This window comes from Perca flavescens, chromosome 3 (genome assembly GCF_004354835.1).
Source record: "Perca flavescens isolate YP-PL-M2 chromosome 3, PFLA_1.0, whole genome shotgun sequence".
NCBI lineage: Eukaryota > Metazoa > Chordata > Actinopteri > Perciformes > Percidae > Perca > Perca flavescens.
The window spans coordinates 9,911,421-9,924,231 of record NC_041333.1 but is presented as its reverse complement, the minus strand read 5'-3'; the positions used below and the strand labels follow the sequence as shown (position 1 = coordinate 9,924,231).

General features: G+C 39.9%; 1 protein-coding gene across 1 annotated transcript in view; it reads right to left on the bottom strand.

Moving 5' to 3' along the window:
• The window catches only part of ppp1r13l (protein phosphatase 1, regulatory subunit 13 like), a 42,773-nt gene extending 33,517 nt beyond the window's left edge, over nucleotides 1–9,256 (bottom strand). Inside the window, exon 1 of the mRNA XM_028574453.1 lies at nucleotides 9,091–9,256. The gene's annotated coding sequence lies outside the window, so the exon portion shown is untranslated. The remainder of the gene's footprint in view (nucleotides 1–9,090) is intronic.
• Between the last annotated feature and the right edge of the window lie 3,555 nt (nucleotides 9,257–12,811).

Sequence of the window (12,811 nt, the reverse complement as noted above, 5' to 3'; positions counted from 1 at the left end):
ATATTAATAGTACATATTTTAAGACTTGAAGTTTATTTTTCTTTTTACTCAAGTGTTATTCCACTGTTAAATAATAGGTACTTAGTAAGAGAACACGCGTAGCAGCATGTCATCAAAATGACTAACAGAGTGTTGTTGACTCAAAGGATTATAGAGCTCAACCATGACCGCCCACTTTTTGAACTGCTCTGGTTCTGGAAGTGATTTTTCCCCATTTGATTGCTCCCTTGACATTTTATTAAATGCTTGTACAACGAGTTTTAAGCCTGGAACCAAGCCAACCAGCTACAAGATAAATCGTCACCATGAAACATTTGATTCGGCACAAAATAACATTTTGGAAACGCCAAAAAAAAGGCAAAAGGTACAAGACTGTGTACAGAAACGATAATAGACTTCGGTGGTAGCAGCTCGCTATAGCCATTCGCTGCTCCGCTGAACATTTCCAAGGTAAAAGCGAGCTCTACCAATTAGAGAGGTCTCTGCTACGCGTAGGATTGTGGGTTGTGTAGTACTTCTCCATGTACTTCGCGAACAAAAGCTGTTTTTCTTAAAACAAGATTGATTTCACACGGATTTCTATCTTCTGCAGGAACAGAAACCTTTGTTTCCCAACCTCACAGCTCGTGGTCAGCCTACCTCTGATGGTTTAGACATTATGGTTAATTATTAAAAATCCTTATGGAGAAAATGAACGGGGTTTTACCTTCCGGAACCACATTGCTGAGCTCTACAGAGGACATTGTGTGACTTCCCTAATGACTTTATACTTTTTGTTCTATCATGTCCCACCATGTTGTATTCTGCTGTCATTCAGATTGTTAGATTTGCTTTTTGGTGGTATTGAGGTGATACACATTCTTTTAATAATCTCCTTGTTTGTGTTCTTGTTATCGTCACAGCTTGCGTTGGTAATTTGCATCTTGTCTTCCTTTGCTTTTCCTATCAGCATGTTTCATTACTGTGCAAATAAACTAAGGTTAACTCAGCAGCCTTGGCTTGACTTTGTCAAATGAATGTTTCAACAAAGAAGGCACAGAGTAAATAAATGATTTTTAGGAACAGGCAACAGACGTGCAGTTATCACATAGAGTATCGAGCGATGCAACTGTTAGGCTACACCTTATGGTGTAGACACAAGTAGCCGACGGCCGACCGTTGACAGAAAACCCCGTCGATATGATCAGTCGCGTCCCCGAGGTCCAAAAAACTGCCACAGAACAGACCAAAAAGACGAGACGTAATACGTCTCCATAACAGCAGGCGGCGCTAATCTGTAATGTTGCCCAAGAAATGAAAACCGGCAGCTGATTGGACGAACGCGTCACATGGGTTTGTTTTCTCCGGATATTCAGACCTGGACTGTCATGGCGGCCGTTCAGAATACGATCTCATACTGTACTAAAATAGTTCACTGAAACATGTTTCTGAAAGCATTTTAACTGAGAAATAGGCCATGCAGTTGCTGAATCTGTCTTCATTTCAGCTCAACAAAGGTCAGTTTAGAAGATTTTCATCAGATTTTGAGAAACTGTAGTCACCTCATTCCGCTCGTCATTTCCAGGTGAGTCCCGACTGCCCTGCCGCCGACCGAACATGTCAGGTCGGCCAATATGAACGCCGACAGCCCCCCAGACGGACGACGGCACGGGACACACCGAACAGATTTCAGTCACTGACCTCGCCAGACTGTCCCGCGGCCGATAATCGGCCTGATGTGTCGCGGCCCTTAAAGTGTTCATATTATGCTTTGTGGCTTTCCCCTTTCCTTTATTGTGTTATATATCTATTTGTACACGTTATAGGTTTACAAAGTGAAAAAGCCCAAAGTCCACCCCAAAGGGACTTACCATCTCCAACAGAAAACACTGTTCACAAACTGCTCCAAACAGCTCTACTGTAGTCCAGCCTTTACTTCAGAGACAAACATGCGTCACTTTGTAACACACATTATAATGCTCGCCCTCATGCTCTGCAACTGACTAGCTAGCAGTGCTTACCTAGCTACTGCGCATGTGCGACTCCCAACAAAGATGGAACAGAAGTGAGATGTCTCACTCTGTAGCTAAAACAGAGAGCTCAACACACAGGGTGAAAAGAGGAGCTGCAGCAATGTGCAGTACAACAAAAATATGGTGTTTTCTGAAAGTTAAACCACATAATCTTATTCTGGTCTAACCTCTAAATACAATTATGAACCTGAAAATGGGCATAATATGAGCACTTTAAAGTACACACGCAGTAGAAAGCGGGAGCTCGTCTTTATGTGTTGAAACACAGAAACATGGATCATCTGAAAATGTGAAGTGGACAGACAGCTTGTGGCCACTGCAGCGCTGCGTGTCCTCTGTTCCAGGCTTGCTGATCTGCTGCTGCACTTTGGTTGCTTTCTCAAGAGAACTTTCCTGGAAAACTTCACATGCACTTCCTTTCCAGTTCCATTCCAGTGCTGTGATTACAACGTCAGCTGGTACAACTATTTTAACATACAGCAATTAGCTGTGGTAAAAGCCAAGATGAAAACCACAAGGTGAAACCAAGAAGGAGTACCGAACTCAGAAACGTTGTTACCAGACACTAAAGCAGAGAGAGCCCATGGGAAGCGAAAGGGAGACAATAATCATTAGTTTTGCAGAAGGCAGGGCTCCAGACTGCGACCAAATGGTCGCATTTTGCGACCCAAATTTGAGAGTGTGCGACTGAATTTTACATCCAGTCGCACATGTGCGACCAGCAAATTTGCCCCCGTTTTTTACACGTTAAATGTCGAAACGTAGGTACAAGCTTATCTGTCCTCTCTGAAAACTGACAGAGAGCGGTGCTCCGAGACAAACACACACACACACACACACACACACACACACACACACGCACACACACACGCAGAGGTGCGATCGGTGCAAACTACGTCGGCTGTTTTGTTGAAGTCACAGTGAGTGATGCCGATAAAGTGGTTTCAAGTATGGTTACAGTTTTTAAAAACTTCACCCAGACAGCGTTTGCTGCGATATGATATTAAAAACAGTCACGGTGCTGTTGACGTTACACTTCCTCTGAGACAAGCAGCAGGCTCAACAGTGTGCAGCTGTGCCCTGGGGACTGACTGACAGGCTGAGGCCGTAAGGCAAGGCAACTTTATTTCTACAGCAGCTTTCAGCAACAAGGCAACTCAAAGTGCTTTACATGAAACATTAAAGAGCAATTGAAAACGGTCATGATGAAAATAAAACAGGCTAAACAAGTTACAGTGAGTAAGAAATGAATAATTATTCAATTTAATAGGTTGTTGGGACGGGTTTGGGAGGAGAGAGGGAGAGGTTTTATTTTTATTTTTGTTTAATTTCTTTAGAGTGTAACATATTCTAATAAAATAACATAATGTTCTAACTACATAGGATAAATAAGTTTGGAATTATTTTTACAAGTGAAATAATTGTTTTGTAACCATAATTTCAGGTATCTGTACCAATATTGTTGCAGATGCGAAAGGTACCCAACCCTTAGGGTAGTAGCCTAAACAATACAGGTTTAATTTTAAGGTGAATTCATTGCAGTTGTAGTTGTAGATCCCCAAATATACCAGAGTTGGTATATTTTTTAAATATTTTGTTTACTGTCATGACAGCAATGGTGCATTCTATGTTGCATCTTCAAAAGTGACACTGAATTTGAAACAGCACATTGTAATTTCTGCATCTATTAACAAAGTATTTATTAGTAATACATTGGAAATTAGTAGAAATGTGAATATTTGGTAAGCATGTAGATTTACGGTGTGTGCCCCTAAATCTTCTGGTTGCGCCCCTAAAATTTTCAGTAGGGGGACACTGTGCTCCTAGTGAAAAAAGTTAGTCTGGAGCCCTGGAAGGCCAGGGTGTGTCTGACCAAGACTGCACGCGGCCCCTCCCTCTCCCTTTCCTTTTATGTCCTTCACCAGCAATTCCAGATTACGCATCTAACCGCTTCTCTAGTTTCTGCTTAACTACACATTTCCACAGAATCCTCCATTCTTTTCCTCCCCCTCCTGTTGTTTCCTCCGTCATATCCTTCCTTCAGATCCTCTGTCCTCTCTTGGCAGGGAACTTGGCTGAGACGGAATGATACAAAAAAAAAACTCCTATGACACAACTAAGTGCTTTCGTTTGTGGCTTGCTTTTCACTTTTCTTTGTAATGGAGTCCTAAAACCTAAATCTGGTTGTATGTCATCATGCAGACAACATAAACAAAAAAAAAAATCATGTCCCACAGGAGAATGAACCTCCTGCCGACGATGCACTCTCTCTCTCGCACAGCTTCAATTTCAAATATCTGGAATTTAATTGGTCTGAAAGTCCCTCGAAGGCAATTTGATGCCAGAAGTCCAACACAACAACAAAGATAACATCCAATGTCATGTTTACATTGGCTCACCACCAACTCATGATGGGAATCTTTTGAAATGGGCGTTATTTCTGGATTCTGACGGATATCTTTAGGAAGAGAAAGGCCAATTGTGCAAGTGGGAGGTAATGTGCAATAACTGAGTAAAAGCAACAGGAACATGTGTCACAGTGCTCTAGGAAGGAGATCATCTGGTAAATTTGTAATCATCAGTATCTGCCACAGCCACAGAAAAGTTTCCCCAAAAAGGTTTATCCAAATATATATCACTTACAGATTAGAAAACTATGACCAAACAACCAATAAGTAATAAGCTGTATTGATGTTGTTGTTTTTTACCAAAGCTACATGAGCTGAAATTTCTTCTTTTTTTTTAAGATAATTTTTTGGGGCATTTTGGACAGCTGAAGACATGAAAGGGGAGAGAGAGGGGGGAATGACACGCAGCAAAGGGCCGCAAGTCAGAGTCGAACCCGGTCCGGACTCAACCTCTATACATATACATATACATATATATATATATATATAATATATACTGTGTATATATATATATATATATATATATATATATATATATATATACACATATATATACACACACAGATAGATATATATATATATATATATATATATTGTTTTTTTTTTATAGATATGGGTGCCCGCGCTACCAACTGAGCTATCCGGGTACCCACATGAGCTGAGATTTCATGCTAACATACCATAAATGGCTCATAGATTAATCTTCTACTTCGACTTCAACAACTGTAAACTTCTCAGATTCAACAAGTACACCCACAGTACTACACCTCAAACTAAATTCATTGAAATGCTTTCTACCTGCTGCACAGTATATGCATGACAGCAACTGTCATTGCCAAAGACAACAGAAAGAAAAAAATGCCAGGATTTTTAAAGTAGAGTGAGACCTGTTCCCGCAGCTCTACCTCTGGGCAATGCACGCGCAGAACAGCCAACAGGAATGCCCTCTCTCTCTCTGAAATGACTGATGAATGATGAATTGGCCAAAGTCTCCCGTGACTGCTAGATTTTCTGAAGCTTGAAAACAGAGGCAAGAGGGGGTGCAGGAGTCTAGTTTTCTCTTATAATATGCTGAAATATTATGGAATTTTTTGCCCAACGATGCCAAAAATAAAGTGCCTACCACAGCTTTAACAAATCAGCTCTATTGAACTTCTCAAGCTTGTGAGGCTTTTCTGAGATTATAACAAATCCCTAAACAATACAATTTAAATATAGCCTTTATTCTTCTTTTGGTTCCTGGTACTGCAGGCTCCACTTTGGCATAGTGGCATCTAGCACTTACCCAGCTAGAGCTGCAAAGATTAACCACTTAGTTGCCAAATATTTTGATAATTGATTTATCAGTCTTTAAAAAGGTTTGAGTCTTTAAAAAAAAAAAAAAAAAAAAAAGGCTCGGGAAGGAACTTGTTTTGGTGGAACATGTGTACGTTCAAAAGTAGTTTTAGTCGCGCAACAGAAAACTCTGATTGGACAGATAGTCTAGCTAGCTGTCTGGATTTACCCTGCAGAGATCTGAGGAGCAGTTAACCATAGTCCTCAGAAATCCACCGCAGTTTAGAACGCCAACACAAAGGAAGAGGAAGGTGACGGACATCCGGCCGAAAAGAGTGACATCCGGTGAATTTTCCACCGGCAACGAAGCAATCCCGGAAATGGAACGTCGTGGCTATAGACTATTATTTTCTAGTTTCTTCTCTCCTCTGTGACAGTAAACTGAATATCTTTGAGTTGTGGACAAAACAAGACATTTGAGGACGTCATGTTGGGCTTCGGGAAACACGATCAACATTTTTTCATCACTTTCTGACATTTTAGAGACCAAACATCCAATCGATTAATAGAGAAAATAATCAACAGATTAATCAACAATGAAAATAATCTTGTGTTGCTATCCTGATCCCAGCTATCCCCTTCATTTCTAGAGCGACAGTGTTCTCCACGGCATGGGACTCAGGAATCTCTCAGTGCCACACAACATAACTGACATTTCGAACAAGTTGCGTGACCCGTATAATGCCTGCAGTGTGTCATGCTCATGCTGAGGTGCAAGAGCTCACATGCTTGCAAGTGAGAGCACGCACCGGCTTTATGACTTAGAAGAAAGTCAAATTACAGGTGTTCTGGTGACCGTATATGAGCAGTTTGTATAGGCAACAGGTTACAGCAAGTGAATCACACAATGCAGCCCAGCTGGTTCCTGACTGAGAACCAGAGCAGAGCACACACATGTAATACATGCCATTCAAATCTTGCTGTGATGGGAAGGGTTTACTTGCAGATAAGCAGCCTGTCAATCCAATAACTGACCCATCTACATTTTCCAACTTGCAGTCAGAAGAAACATTGCATTCGGAATTCCAATGATATAATATATATATATATATATATTTTTTTTTGGTTTAAAATCACCATTACTTTAATCAATAATCTACTAGGGCTGCACGAAAATATCTAATAGCTATGATTTTGACTGATAATGCGATTGCGGCATGATTCACGTTATTGGAGGGAATGATCTTTTTTGTATCATTATTCTAATTTTCATTGAAAGATATTACAATTCAAATGATTATCCCCTTGACGCCTGAATTTATTCACAATTATATAAACAAAATATTATGTGTGTTTCTGGCTCCAAGCTGATGCTAAATTAAGTTGAGATTGTTAATTTGTCTATAGCATATGGAATAGATCAGGGGTGGCCAACCAGTTTAGCATAAAGAGGCACAAAAAAACACGCACCATAGCAAAAAGCCACACAACACATGCAGGTCCACATCACAACAGCAACAGTGACTTCCAGATCTAATGACAGTCATAGACAATACATAGCAGTTTTCATAGGGGTTTTTTTCTTACTTAGATTGACTCAGTGTGAAACCTGACAGTCTTTGTTATCCACAATCCTTTTTAGGTCTGGTTGTACTCTGTTGTGGCCACTCTTTCACTCATTTGTCACTAGAGGGGCTTTCACACAATCTGATGGTGATCTGTGATCTGTGGCCTCTGTTTTTCCTCAGGTTGCAGAATCTGTCCATAAAAAAACTGCTGCATTATTTTTTATTTTAAAATAATTGGCAAATGTACTGGCAGATGCATTCAAATGCTTTTTTTTTTTTTTTTTACTTATCTGAAATGTTTCAAAAAGTAACAAAACAAAATCCACCAATAACACAGCACACAGTAAGAGCCTCAAAGGAGCAGGCAAAGAGCCACATACGGCTCAAGAGCCACAGGTTCGCCACCCCTGGAATAGATATAAATTTAGGTATGATGCAAATTAGCGACAACAGGCATTATGGTAAAATTCTTTACAAAATGGTAAAATTAATAAAACACATAGCAGATTTCATTCATGTCACAAAGTTGTTAGAACTTCTAAACTGTAAATGACAAATACTCTCTACTCTCTAAATACACTCTCCTACTCCCTAACATTGACAGTAGTTTCTTTAGGGTTAGGGGTAGGGTTAGGTTTAGGGGTAGGATTAGGTGTAGGGGTAGGGTTAGGGTTTGGGGTTAGGGGTTTGATGCAAATTAGCGACAGTCGGCGTTAAGGGGTTAAAGTGTGATATTTTTGCGAGGATCTGTACCAAACCAAGATGTTTTCTTTAGTCTGTAAGATAACATTTGTAGGCCGGGATGTCTTTGCAGCACCACAATACTTTATTCAGAATGGTTTGACAAAAATATTGCCTTTAACTGATATTATATTATATATACTGGATATTGCACTTCCTAATGCGATTTCGATCAAATTGAGATTATTTGTGCAGCCCTATGATCCACTACACAATATGGTGAACAACCATCATTAATATCACATAAAGGATCATAAAAATACCCTTCAATCAGATAAGATCCTTATTAACAAAGTCACAATAGCCCAGAGGGGCCTGTAGATAGTACTCAGGCTCAGTGGTGTAGTCGACGTGATACGCAGGTATACGCAGTATACCCACTAAGAAAGCTCCAGGATTTCCATATAGCCTACCCATTTAAACATGCCCAATGACACGCAACAACATACTTTCCATTATATTTTTGATATATTTTGAATTGGCATCTATGTTCTGTTCTCTCCGCATAGGCTAAATAAAAGTATTTCCACCGTAAATTGGTGCATAAAAGTGTATCCAAATGCAGAAGTGGTTGATGCTCAAAACTTCTCTGGGGGAGGACACCCTGACCCCCCCACTATGCTATGCACCCCCCCCCCCACACTTCCCCAAAGGCAGATTGTGGTCCATATATATACATATATACTGTATATACAGTAGCCTACAGTATAACCATTACAATACAATCCATCAGACTAGACCATTGCTCTGGCTGTAGACTGTACTGGTGCACAGCAGTCTACCAGCGTCCAGCAGCAGGCAGTAGACTGTGACGCATGCCAGGCAGACATGGCAACATCTGATTTTCATTAGTTTGAGCAACAAGCTCCTCCTAGCATTAAGACCCCTTACAATGAAAACGGGAACTATGGAAAGAACCATTCAAAAGAGCAAAAAATAATAAAAAAAATGGCGTTTTCATGACTTTACTAAACTTAAGAACGAACTCAAAGAGTTACACTAACTTGCACAACGCAGACCTACGGGATCTTGTAATGAAACTTTTTCTTTCTACGCAGATAGCTGGTGAATTAAAGACGTGCTTACCTCAAAACAAATGAGAGCCTTTTTTTTTTTTTTGTTCTTCTGTCCCAACTTCGAGGGAAAAAGCTGAGCTCCGTCCAAACTTTTCTTGTCTTCCTGAAGTTCGGCTCGCTCACTCTGTGTCTCTCCCTTGTGGCGATTGCTCCAGACATGTAGTCATCGCTGCGTAACGTTACTGGCTGCCGTTGTTTGGGCTCAGAGTCCAGCCCCTCTGGCTCTCTCTCTCTCTCTCCCTGCTGTAACCCGAGCCAGGTGTTCCTACCACAGCTGGCTGGCCCAGGTGAAGCACCGTGACGTGTTCAGTAAACAACAGGTAGCCCCATACACCTTACATACAAGTTTATGTACAAGTTGAAGACAGCTTTATAATCTCAGCAGTCATAACATCCTCTCCCTGAAATCCAAGTAAAGTAGCCTTGTCTATGCAAAATACCAACAATAGCCTAATATATTTTTTATGACAAATGTTAAAGATGTTCAACCTATGTATGAACGATGAATACCTTTATGTATTTCTTTTTGTTTTACATGATTAAAATTATGACTAAGGTAGGCTATTATAAGCATAATGCCCAAACAGACATGTTGAATGAGAACATACAGTATACAGGTTGTTGTGGACCTTAATATGTATGTATGTTGGTTCTACAGTATATTTTATTAAGATTCATCGGAATCCTCATATCTCATACATTATGCCAACTGCCTGTCGGACCGTTTAGCAGTGGTGGAAAGTAATTAAGTAGTTTACATTTACTCTAGTAATGTAGGCTACTTAGTACAATTATGAGATACTTATTTTACTTGAGTATTTCCTGCTACTTCATAGGGTCTACTTCAGAGGCAAATACATAGAGATAGACAAAGTCATATATACAGTAAGATATAAAGGTGCCAATAATAAGTAGGCCTACAATGATAAAATGTGCCAATAATATATATATATATATATATATATATATATATATATATATATATATATATATATATATATATATATATACATATATATTTTTTTTTTAATTATTTGCATACGAAAATAACTGGTCAGAGAAAAATATGCCAAAGAGTAGTACCACATAGTCTTTGAGGGATAATTGCACAATCCCAGACAGGGAGTGTCGTTAACAGTAGTTGGTATGAGGGAGTTTCTAGGGTGAGGTAGGAGGTATTGTGGGTCAATATGTGTACAGTGCTTTGAGAGAGAGAGAGAGAGAGAGAGAGAGAGAGAGAGAGAGAGAGAGAGTGAGAGTGTGTGAGTCAGTGAGTGAGAGAGAGAGAGAGAGAGAGAGAGAATGAGTAAGAGACAGAGAGAGTGAGTCAGTGTGTTTGTGTGTGTGTGTGTGTGTGTGTGAGAGAGAGAGAGAGAGAGAGAGAGAGAGAGAGAGAGAGAGAGAGAGAGAGAGAGAGAGAGAGAGAGCCAGCAGCCCAGGCCATGAGCCCCCTCTACTGGCTGAAAAGTGTAGAAAAGCCTGATGGCTGTGTGGTGTACTTACTGTTACATGTATCTCTGTTAACAACTGTTGAAGAACAAAAAGAACAGGGTCACCACTAGAGCTGCACGATATGAGGAAATATGCGATAACGTTGACTATCGCGATAACAATATTACTTAAATAAACGATAAATAAAGAGATATTAAAGTGTACTCAGTTCTGCCTTTCTGCTGCTTGTTGAATTTAAAACAAGTGAAAGGTTTTGATTTTTTTTTACTGATAAAATGGCTGTGGCTGGAAACAACAAGAGCTACGGTGAGTTGTTCAAAACCTTTTTTTTAGTAAACTCTGGGTACACAAACAGTGTTGGTAACGCTTTCGTTAAGGTCTAGAGCTCCTGGTGATACTTCAAGCAAAGTTTCATGTTGTGTCGAGCCTTCTTAGGGTTTTAAAAATAGCTATTTTGAGGCTAGCATAAAAGTGCCACTATCACTCCCATTCAAAAGGCCATTTGACTGAAAAAAAGAAAATACGGTAAATCTTAAAAGTGGCGCTTCCGTCCTAAATATGCTTTTAAACGAAAGTTTGACTCGGGTACATTCACAAAAAAGACCCTAGGTTGCATTTTGGCGAGAGTTACGCTTTAAACGTAAAATTTAAACATTTAGATAGTCTTTATTGTACACTGGGGAAATTTGTTTTCAAGAGTCTGTACAGGGCCTCACAAATACATAATGAACCTGAACGCTTATCAAAATTTCTCGTGCGACCTGTAGTCTGGATGGGCAACAGTTCATTTACTGGATAATCGCTCCGTTTAACTCTGTTCTTTTCAGGAAACAACAACAATCTTTGAGTTTGCAAGCTACACGTTGAAAATGTCAAGTTTTGAAGAAAATGTGGATTGTGCAACAAGACAGTCCTGCTTGGTTCTTTCGGGGAATGATTGTGAAGATTTACAAAGAATATGTTTACGGCATTTCCTCTCTAACTGGGAGGTTTTGGGACCGATTGGCGGTGTTGCTGTGGACGAAGTACACACAGAGATACACTGGTACAGTAAGAGCCAACGAGGTTTAACCATGTATCCAGCTTAAATAGCTTACGTTATTGTATTGTGTCAACAGTTAACTTCATTTAATATTGTATGATGCATTTTCTTGCAGGTTGCAAATGTTCCACCAAAACAAGTCCCTTCCTGAGACCATTTTGCAGAGCCACCGTTGCTGCGTCCGGAGCTCAGCGCCGCCCAGGACAATTGTGATTGGTTCAAAGAAATGTAAACAACCCAGAGCGTTTTTTTTTCTCCTATCCAGGAATGTATGTGTGGCGTAGCCAGACCTTCCTTCACGGCGCTGTGGAGATAGAGCTGGCTATGCGAGCCTAAGGGACAAGTGACTAAAGGTTACCAGCGATGCTGAACTTCACGCTGATCCAGCGATATCTCTTTTTTCTAATTATACCACTAATAAAAAAAGCAAAATGTGTTGATGGAAAGCTGAAGATCTTGCTGTTCTATAGATCTATTGGTCATTCTATCATGAAGGCGAGAGGGTGAAGTTTGACCCTGAATTGACCATGCTCCCTATGTTTTTTTGTGTGTGCGTTTTTCTCAGGTTGAAATCTTTAAAGAGCCCCCTTTGAATTATCAGCAAGAGTCATTGAATCAGTTTTCTCCATCATTTAGGCGTATTTTGCGGCCATTTAGTAAAATGACTGCATGGGTCAAATTAGCAGCAGCCTGGTATCTATATCTGTGCCAAATGTATTGTTTTTATCACAAAATTTACAATTGTTATGGATATTTCAACCTAGCTCCATGCTAAATGTTAACACATTTGTGATTTTGAGGATATTAGGCTAGTACATGTTGGTTATTCTGTGTGCCAGCGTAATTATAGGCAGAACCTTGTAAATATAATTTTGAAATGATCTTCCATATACTGTAGAGTCTACTGTTTGTATATAGTGTCTGAGGAGCAGCAATGAAATCACTGACCGATATAAATACTCAACTTGCTGTATATGTATACACACTGGAAACCATTCAACATGAGTTGTTGTAGTGTAATTACTTTTCATTTGATGTGAAAAATGATTCAAAGTCAATGAGATGGAAAGTGTTCTGCAGACTATCACAGGAACTGGCATTGTTTACTTCCCTCCCACACATCATTTGTTCTATCTCGCAGTCACAATGATTCTCTCTGTCTTACTGTCATACACATTTCACAGCAGTGTATCGCGGCATGCCTCATTTAACTAGACAGCAGTCCTTATATTTCTGG